Source organism: Dipodomys merriami, unplaced genomic scaffold, assembly GCF_024711535.1.
Source record: "Dipodomys merriami isolate MVZ:Mamm:240054 unplaced genomic scaffold, mDipMer1.0.p SCAF_4, whole genome shotgun sequence".
Taxonomy (NCBI): Eukaryota; Metazoa; Chordata; class Mammalia; order Rodentia; family Heteromyidae; genus Dipodomys; species Dipodomys merriami.
In genome coordinates, this window is record NW_027205603.1 from 70814178 (window position 1) to 70823054 (window position 8877).

Below are 8877 nucleotides of genomic sequence, written 5' to 3' on the forward strand. Positions count from 1 at the left end.
TATTATTCTCAATAATACACTGGACCACAGGGATTCTTCCAAAGTAATTACATTTTCCAAGATCCTCAGCTGGCCATCTTTGAAAAACAGTTTTCTCCGTCACCTCATCTTCAACTGCAAGGCCATTGCCTTGTGACTAAAATGGAAAACATTTTAGAGTTGGCATGTGCATGCCTGCTTTCTATTATTTAAACTTACAAGCTCAAATAGAAGCCTATAAAAATAAAGGTTCCCCAGTATGTCAATAGAATGGAAGGATGAGACTGAGGCTGTACCTAAGCCTAACTCCACAGAGATATTCTGCATCTAACTCTTTGCATTCACACTTTTCTGTGTGTTGTAGAGACAGGCTGCAGCATTCACTGGCAGGGCTCTATCCAAACAGTAGCAATTCATTACATAGACCCTGAACTATCTTTCATGGACCAAAAAGATCTACCCTGTTATCAACTCAATGATGACAACTGGTTACAAAATTTTCTTTTCTTTTCTTCTTTTCTCTTTTCTTTTCTTTTTGTTAGTCATGGGATTTCAACTTAGGACCTGGGTGCAGTCCCTGGGCTCCTTTGCTCATGACTAGCACTTCACCATTTTGAGCTACCATACCACTTTGGGTTCTCAGGTGATTAATTGGAGATAAGAGTCTCAAAGTCATTCTTGCCTGTGCTGGCTTTGAACCACAATTTTCAGATCTCAACCTCCTGAGTAGCTAGTAGTACAGGTATGAGCCATCAGCACCTGACTACCATTATCTTTTGTTTTGCTCAGAAGCGGTATTTCAGAGAAACTAGGACTTTTCTTGACCAGATGAAGTTCTTTTGAAGTCTTACGGCATTCAAACAGTTATGTCAGAGGACTTTGGCAAAGTCCTGGAGATCATTTGTCAACCCTGTTATGGTGTTAATTTTTCTGTTTGGAAATCAAGTAGACTCAGGGGGTCCACGCATGAGCAGAAGAGGATATATTATCCATTTGTATGAAAGATGTTCAGTTATTTAAATAATACATATAGTCAGACTTGTGATGGCTAAATACCAACCTGAGAGATATTGTGAATTTACTGTTTTCTTGACAATGAGTCAGAGCTCTGTGTTATTTATTTATTTTGACCCATTCACCTTAAAACTGTATTTTGTAGTAAAAATTTCCCAAATATTTTTCTTTGGAATCACGAAAGAGGCTTGGTTTCTAATTTGCTACATAAAAGTTATTTTAAAATATTATTTATTAAGCTATAATCTGTACCTGGTAACAAAAATCAAACTATGTATAGAGCTAGGAAATGAGAAGTTAAACATCCTGTCTATACTTCTCCCAGAGATCATTTCAGGAGTAATTTAGTTCTAGCTCAGTAGTTCTCCTCAGTTAAACACAATAGTTTCATATGTGTAACTCTAAGCAACTTCATATAGCAATTATTTAATTACGAGAACTTTAAAATATAGTTTACAAGGTCCCTATTTGCTAGAACTGGCAAGAATCGAATTCAGTAGTTCTATCTGAATTGGAACATAACCTGAGCCTCTAAAAAGTTCTGATGTGTTTTGTTTTTTGTTTTTTGGGTTTTTTTGCTCAGAGGGAAAGAGGGTCACTGGGAGCAATACGATAATCATACGTTATTCTAGAGCCTTTATGTGACCAACATAGTTACACTTGCTTTTCTGACATATAAGTAATGTTGGAATTTTGTCACATAAAAACTTTGCTTCATTCTGAAAGCACACTACTTTGTTTTCTTCACTTTTTTTCTTTCACCTTTCCCTCCCTAAGCCTATTTGCCTTTTTGTGAACCTTCACTGTGTTCTAAAGTTTATCTGTTAAGCTTTGTATTTCCTGCTTCTCTACCAGATGTAGGGAGCCAAATAAATTGCTGTCACATCATTGTGCAAAGAAAATGGACTCAGAACAGCTCATTAAAATTGTAAAGAGCTGAATTATCAGATGACCAGAATTTTCTGGGAAAACATATAATCTTATGATCAATTAATAGAATGCATGTTCTCAAGAGATGGAAACTCAGCATATCGATTTAACACAGCAATTTATATTTAGCAAAAGTTACTCATCACACTGGGGGAAATAAACTCTCTGTGCTTATTTCTGCCTGCCAAAGCATTTAATGCTGCCCCAGTTGTTTATAAGAAGGAAGGTAATGTGTCCTCTAATAAAACTCTTGTGTAGGACACACTGAACCACTGGGCAGATGCGGTGGGAGCACACATACACACCCAGAGCAGGACATGGCACTGGCCACCTCTGCCCTCATCCTGTCCTTATTCTAAGCCGCACCAGGATTTCTAATATTAAAACAGGTATATTTTAATATTCATATTAATATGTCATTCTGTGTTCTAATACTTTCTCAAATTTGTTTGTAGGAGCACTAAAATTGAATAGTGCTTTCTGCATGATGAATTTCTCTTTTTTGTTTATTTTTTTTAATGAAAGGGTCCACAATGCAGCATTCCTGAGAATCTAGACCGGGCCAAAGCAAATGAAGAAGACTGGGAAGAAAAAAGTCCAATGCTTCCCTACGAAGCCAACTTCTTTGACTCTGAAATTAAGAGCTGATTAGTCTGATCCCTAATGAATAGCCTTGAACTCAGTATGTATTTTTATCTCAGTTGCTTTCACCCCTAGTACAAACTCTAGAACACAACAGTTTTAAGTCCCTCCAATACTTCCTTTCAACAAACAATTAGGAATGAACAATTAGAAATTAAAAATTTTAAATAATATACATAATAGCACTTAAACTATAAAATATTAAAGGATTAATTCAACAAACAATATACAGAATCACCTTATTGGGATTTTTTTCTGGTAGAAAAGATGGAAACAAATTTGAGTAAACACAAAGAAATCATTTATTAATTAGGAACTTCAATATAGGAATGTTCATTTTTCCTCAATGTTTGTGAATTATACATGTGGAAGTGTGTGCTCAGAATAATCTAAATAATGTAAATTCCCTGTGAGCTTTTCTCTTTTGTGGTACCCAGTATTTAATTCTGATCCTTACTTTTGCTAGACAGATGCTCTACCACTTACGCCATACTTCCAGTCCTCCCTGAGGGCTTTAAAAGAATATAGACAAGCTTTTTCTAAAATGTATTTAGAAATAAAAAGAGTAGCTAAGATTATTTTAACAAAGGTAGAGATTACTCAGAGATATTGATCACAACATGTGCTATAAAGCTGTGGAACTGGAGACTATAGTACTAGTTAAATAAAAGATAAATTGATTAAAATAGAACATGTAAAAAAGGTCCATATAAATGGTCAAATAAGTTTCAGATAAGCAACAAAGTGATTCAGTGAGACAGTCTCATGGTACCAGAAAAAACCATATCCAAAGTATAAAGGCATTAACTTCTATCTCACTCCATGTTCAACAATTAATTGGAAAAGCATAATTTAGGGCCTAGAGATAAAAGCCAAACTTTGAAAGATTCTAGGAAAAAGCCTAGGGCTAGAAGAGACAAATAGCAGAGATAAAGAAACTATCAACTGAAACTTTTCAAAACCAGAAATGTCTCAACAAAAGACACTGTTAAATTGGATATGATGGCATCTAGAATCCTGGATATGTGTGAGGTGGACGTAAGTTGATTGTGATTTGAAAGTTTTACCAAGCAAAAGCATGAGCCCCTATGAGGAAAATTAACCAAAGTAAAAATGGTTGAAAGCACAGCTCAAGGGATTTAAAATTTTTTTTTTTACAACTTGTAAGGTCTTGAGTTCGAATACCAGTATGACAAAATAAAATAAATAAGATGTCATTAATAATAATAACTAGATAGGCAATAGTTTACAAGAATGACTAAAACAAAGTTTTGACAAAGGACATAAATCGCCAACATATAAAGGGTTTTACAGCTCAACAAGAATGAGACATATAATCATACAAAACTAGACCAAAGGTTTATGTGGGACATTTCAAAGAACAGGAATATAAATGTCTAATTGGCATATACATAGTGTTCACCAACACTAATCCTTAGAGAAATGCAACTTGAAATACAGGTTTTAATGGTAATATGTAATATTTTAGAGGATGAAAATGATGGAACTCTCATACAGAATGTTGGGAGGGAAAAAAATTACTGTCATCCACAGTTTTATGAGTTACCCATATATGTTTCCAACCCAGAATGTGCATGCGCAGGTGTTTAGCTAAGCAAACTGAAGGCAAATGTTCATAGAATCCTTTTCTGTAGCTCCAACCAATGACAACATAGCTCAAAAATACAACTCAGTCATGCAGCAGAGTCACAATAAAGAGAGACTGAATTGCTGACATCGCAAGAATAAATTAGGAACATTAGTTAAAGGAAGCCAGAAACCAAGTGGTATGTTATTCCTGATTGTATGTATAAGAAACTTAGCATAATCAACATAATCTATGATAATAAAAATCCCATGCGTGGTGACGTCTGAGGGAATGAGGGAGACTTCCTAGAAAGGGAAAACTAGGAACTTGTGGGGTGATGGGGCTGTTGCATTTCTGGACAGAGATGCGTTTTCTGTAAGTGTATTCCTTTGTCAAATTGAACAAACTATACATTTAATATCTCTCACAAGGGCTGGGAAGGTGGCTCAGTGGTAGAGCGCTTGCCTTGCATGCATGAGGACCTGGGTTCGATTCCTCAGCACCACATAAGCAAAAAGAAAAAAAGCCGGAAGTGGCGCTGTGGCTCAAGTGGTAGAGCGCTAGCCTTGAGCTGAAGAGCTGAGGGACAGCGCTCAGGCCCAGAGTTCAGGCCCCACGACCGGATCCCCCCCCCCAAAAAAAAGATCTCACACAATGACTGACTGTACACGGTAGCATAATAATTGAAAGTATCTTTCAGAAGTACAGCTTCTTACCTAAGCTTGAGCCATGAGTACTCCACATGTATTTTGCTTAATAACAAAGTTAAAAATTATAGCACACTGTTTTATTCTAGGACAGGGTCATTCATGTCTCAGTGTCATTCAGGTCTCAGTATCATTCATATCCCAGTGAACGGCCCAGCATAGAGCACATTTTGGCTCTCCTTAGATGGCCAGGTAAGCCAATTGCTTACTTCTGCGTACTTCTGGACATCTCATGAATACACCACAGTTCCAAGTTATTTCAAAACTAGTGAATCCCTTCACTTCCCTCATTTGTTATCATTTAGACCCTTCAAAATACAAGTTGCTTCAATGATTTCCCCCTGAAATCATCATCTCTGTTACATCCTTCAGTATGTTTCCTTTTACCAAACTTCAGCTCCCATTTATTATGTATCTCTCTGCCAAGTTTGAAAAAAAATGGTTTTGGAAATTTTATTGTTAGAAGAAGAGGCAAGAGGGGCTGGGAAGATGGCTCAGTGGTAGAGCACTTGCCTTGCAAGCCTGAGGCCCTGGGTTCTATTCATCAGCACCACATAAGTAAAAAGAAAAAAGCCGGAAGTGGCGCTGTGGCTCAAGTGGTAGAGCGCTAGCCTTGAGCTGAAGAGCTGAGGGACAGCGCCCAGGCCCAGAGTTCAGGCCTCACGACCGGACCCCCCCCCCCAAAAAAAAAGAAGAGGCAAGAGTGAAAAATGTTAAGGAAAGAAAAAAGTTCCTCTCCAAGGAACCTGGATTTCTTCATGGAATACCTCAGGTCTATTTTTGTATCATTTGGATCAGGGATGCTTGAAACCCAGCATCTTTCTCAAGTGGAGGCTTTGAATTATTGCCACTCCCTCGCCTATGAGTGGACTAGGCTTTTTGCTATAAATTAAACCACAACAACAACCCTAAGACACAAGTGAGTACCACCTATTTGGCTCTCATTTTGCATTTTACCTTAAAGTGAAGTTCAGAAATTATTTTAAGAGCGGGGAATGACATGATTCTTGGAATTAACATCATAGATAACTTGTTCTTACTGGTGGTACTCTGTATAAATTTATAATGACAACTCTTGTGATGATTAGTTATTATTAGTTTGCATACAACTCTCAGAATATTATTTCTCTATTTGAATTGGTTGCAGTTTAACACTCTCAGAAATTTAACACACACACGCACACACACACACACACACACACACACACACACACACACACACACACACACCACATAGTTAGAGAACACTGTTACCCTAATACATGCTAATGAATCACCAATGTTTATAAAGGACTCTGACATCTGGCTTAGTGTATCTATCTGTACTCCCATAGCATCCTGTGCAAATATCCATGGAGGTGTCAAATGAAGAGTCTTAGTTTTTATTTCTCTTCTATTTTAGTGGTCATTTTCACCTCTTCAGGACAGACCCAGCTGTTCTCAACTTCTTCCTTTTTTAAAATCAACAGTTTTATTAAGGTATTTTCACTTACCAGAAAATTCACCCATTTAAAGTGCCCCACCCCAAGCAATGGGTTTTTATTTCATTCATAGTCAGGTTTGGAATATTTTCATCACCTTGTGAAGCAATCTCGTATCATTCGGTGATCATTCAACTATTGCACATTTCCTACCACTCAGCCTTAAGCAAGTGCGAAAATACTTTCTATCTCTTTGGTATATTGAACAATTTTGAAACCGTAAACCTCGAAAATTCTTCATCTGGTTTTTTGAAGTCTGTGTGAACGGAATCACATAGTGTATGGTCTGGCTTAGGGCTGACTTCTTTTGGTTAATAGCTGTTCAAGACTCAGACATGAATGATGTATAATAATATAAATATTTCATTCCTTTATATGTCCAACTAGTATTCCATTGAACAAATATGGCATATTTTCTTTGCTTACTTGTTTTTGATAGACATTTTGGTTGATTCTACTTTTGTATATGAAAAATAATATTTCTATAAATACCCATAGTGAAGTTTCTGCATAGACAAATGCTTTTGTTTCTCTTGGATGTTTATTTAGGAAGGGAATTGCCAGGTCATATGTTACATTTGAATACTGCCCACTTTTTAGAATCTGATATTTCACTCTGTGGCCATAACTCAGCCTCACTTATACCATTGTCTTGAAATAACTATGGAGTCTCTTGTCTTCTCTCTTTTTTATTATAGCATGAAATAAAGACATGTATTTAGATTAATGCAAATATTTTTTGCTCATGAATAAATTTCTGGTTTGGCATCATAAAAGTCCCTATTATCTAATCTCAGTTGAGCTATAGGCATTTAAAAAAATTATTTCTACAGTACCACATGGAATGACTCTCAGCCCCATCCTACCCGACTAATCTCTATCACAAACCTGGAACCAGTAGGACTGTTAACATAAGACAGTAACTTCTGTTCTGCTTGAGTCATTTTATATATATGGTCTCTTTTTAAAAGCAAATTTTTACCTTAAATTATACAGGGCTTTTTATGGCTCTCATTTTTCTTTTTAACATAAAGTGTGGTTCAGAAATTATTTTAAAAGTGGGGAATGACATGATTCTTGGAATTAACACCGTAGATAGCCTATTCTTGCTGATGGTGCTCCTGTAAAATTTATAATGACAACTCTTGTATAATTAGTTATTATTAGTCTGCATACACTCTCAGAATATTATTTCTCTATTTGTATTGGCTTCAGTTTAACACTGCACAGAAATTTAACACATATGCACACATACACATATACACAGGTAATCATATCTAAGAAAAAACAGCAAATTGATGAGCAGATTTAACTTTTATAGGCTTTGATGTATTGCTGCCAAAACAAAGGTCTTCATTGTTTTAAGTTCCAATTAAATAACCTTAACTTTTAAGCCTTGCAAAATTTTCACTACTCTTTTGTTGCCATATGTAAAATTTGTATGTAAGTATATCTCAGTTGGGATATTTGAATAGAGTTATTTTACTAGAGATGATGCATCTATATCGATATCACACCCACTATAAGCCAGATATAAATGTGCAAATACCTTCTTCATTGCAACATATTCTGACTTTCTACAGAACTTAATATATTTAATCCTTGATGTCTTTCAGTCAGATTATTTCAGAACTGCTTTTTTTTCTAAAAGCAAATGCTTAAAAAATCACATGTTTAATTTTATAAAAGAATAGGAACAGCAGTAATATCTTAAGAACCCCTTTGGTTTTTTGCTTATATTCTTTGAATTCAAAACAGAAAAACAAACACAAAAAACAAAGCAACCTTTTCTTGCAGGAAATAACAAAGGTCCTAAGAAACAGTAGTGATTTCCTCTGATAGCCATAACCTCCATGATTCAGTCATCTACCAGTAGGCCACACCCCCAGAATCCTACCTTCACGTGCCTACACTGGTCACCAACCTTCCAGAATCTATACCTCTAGGGGACATACTCAAGCCTCCATAGCATTCCTCTCTTTCTTGTAAACTGGTTCAAAAGTGGATTTCTTTATTAAAATCATTCTTTTACATAGCATATAGTGTCCAAATTGATAAAATCTAAGAACATCTTTCAGTCTTGATCACACTGCTGTAGTTGACCTCTCTTGGTGTGTTAAATGTTTCTACTCATAGGCTCACTTTTCTTTAGCTCCCAGTAGGTTTTCATTATCAACCCACTACTCTTTTTAATACATGTGCTTTTTCATGATGGTTCTCGTTTTATGTACTGCCTATGAGATTGATCTGTAGATTAAACCTGTCTGACTTCTCTACTGAGCTTAATATTTGAAAACGGAGACTAACTGCACATCTTCATAGGCTGTTTCATAGGGCTCTGTATGGTTCCTGTCAAGCTGTAGACACATTGCTTCTGAAAACTATGCTTTCTGAAAATGGCACCTGACACAGTTGGGGATGATCCTGCTACCTTCATTTTTCACTGTTCTTCCAGTGCCATTGTATCTAGCTACTACATCAAATATTATATGGAACAACAAGTGAATTGTGCTACAGATCCTAGACAGTTTTATTT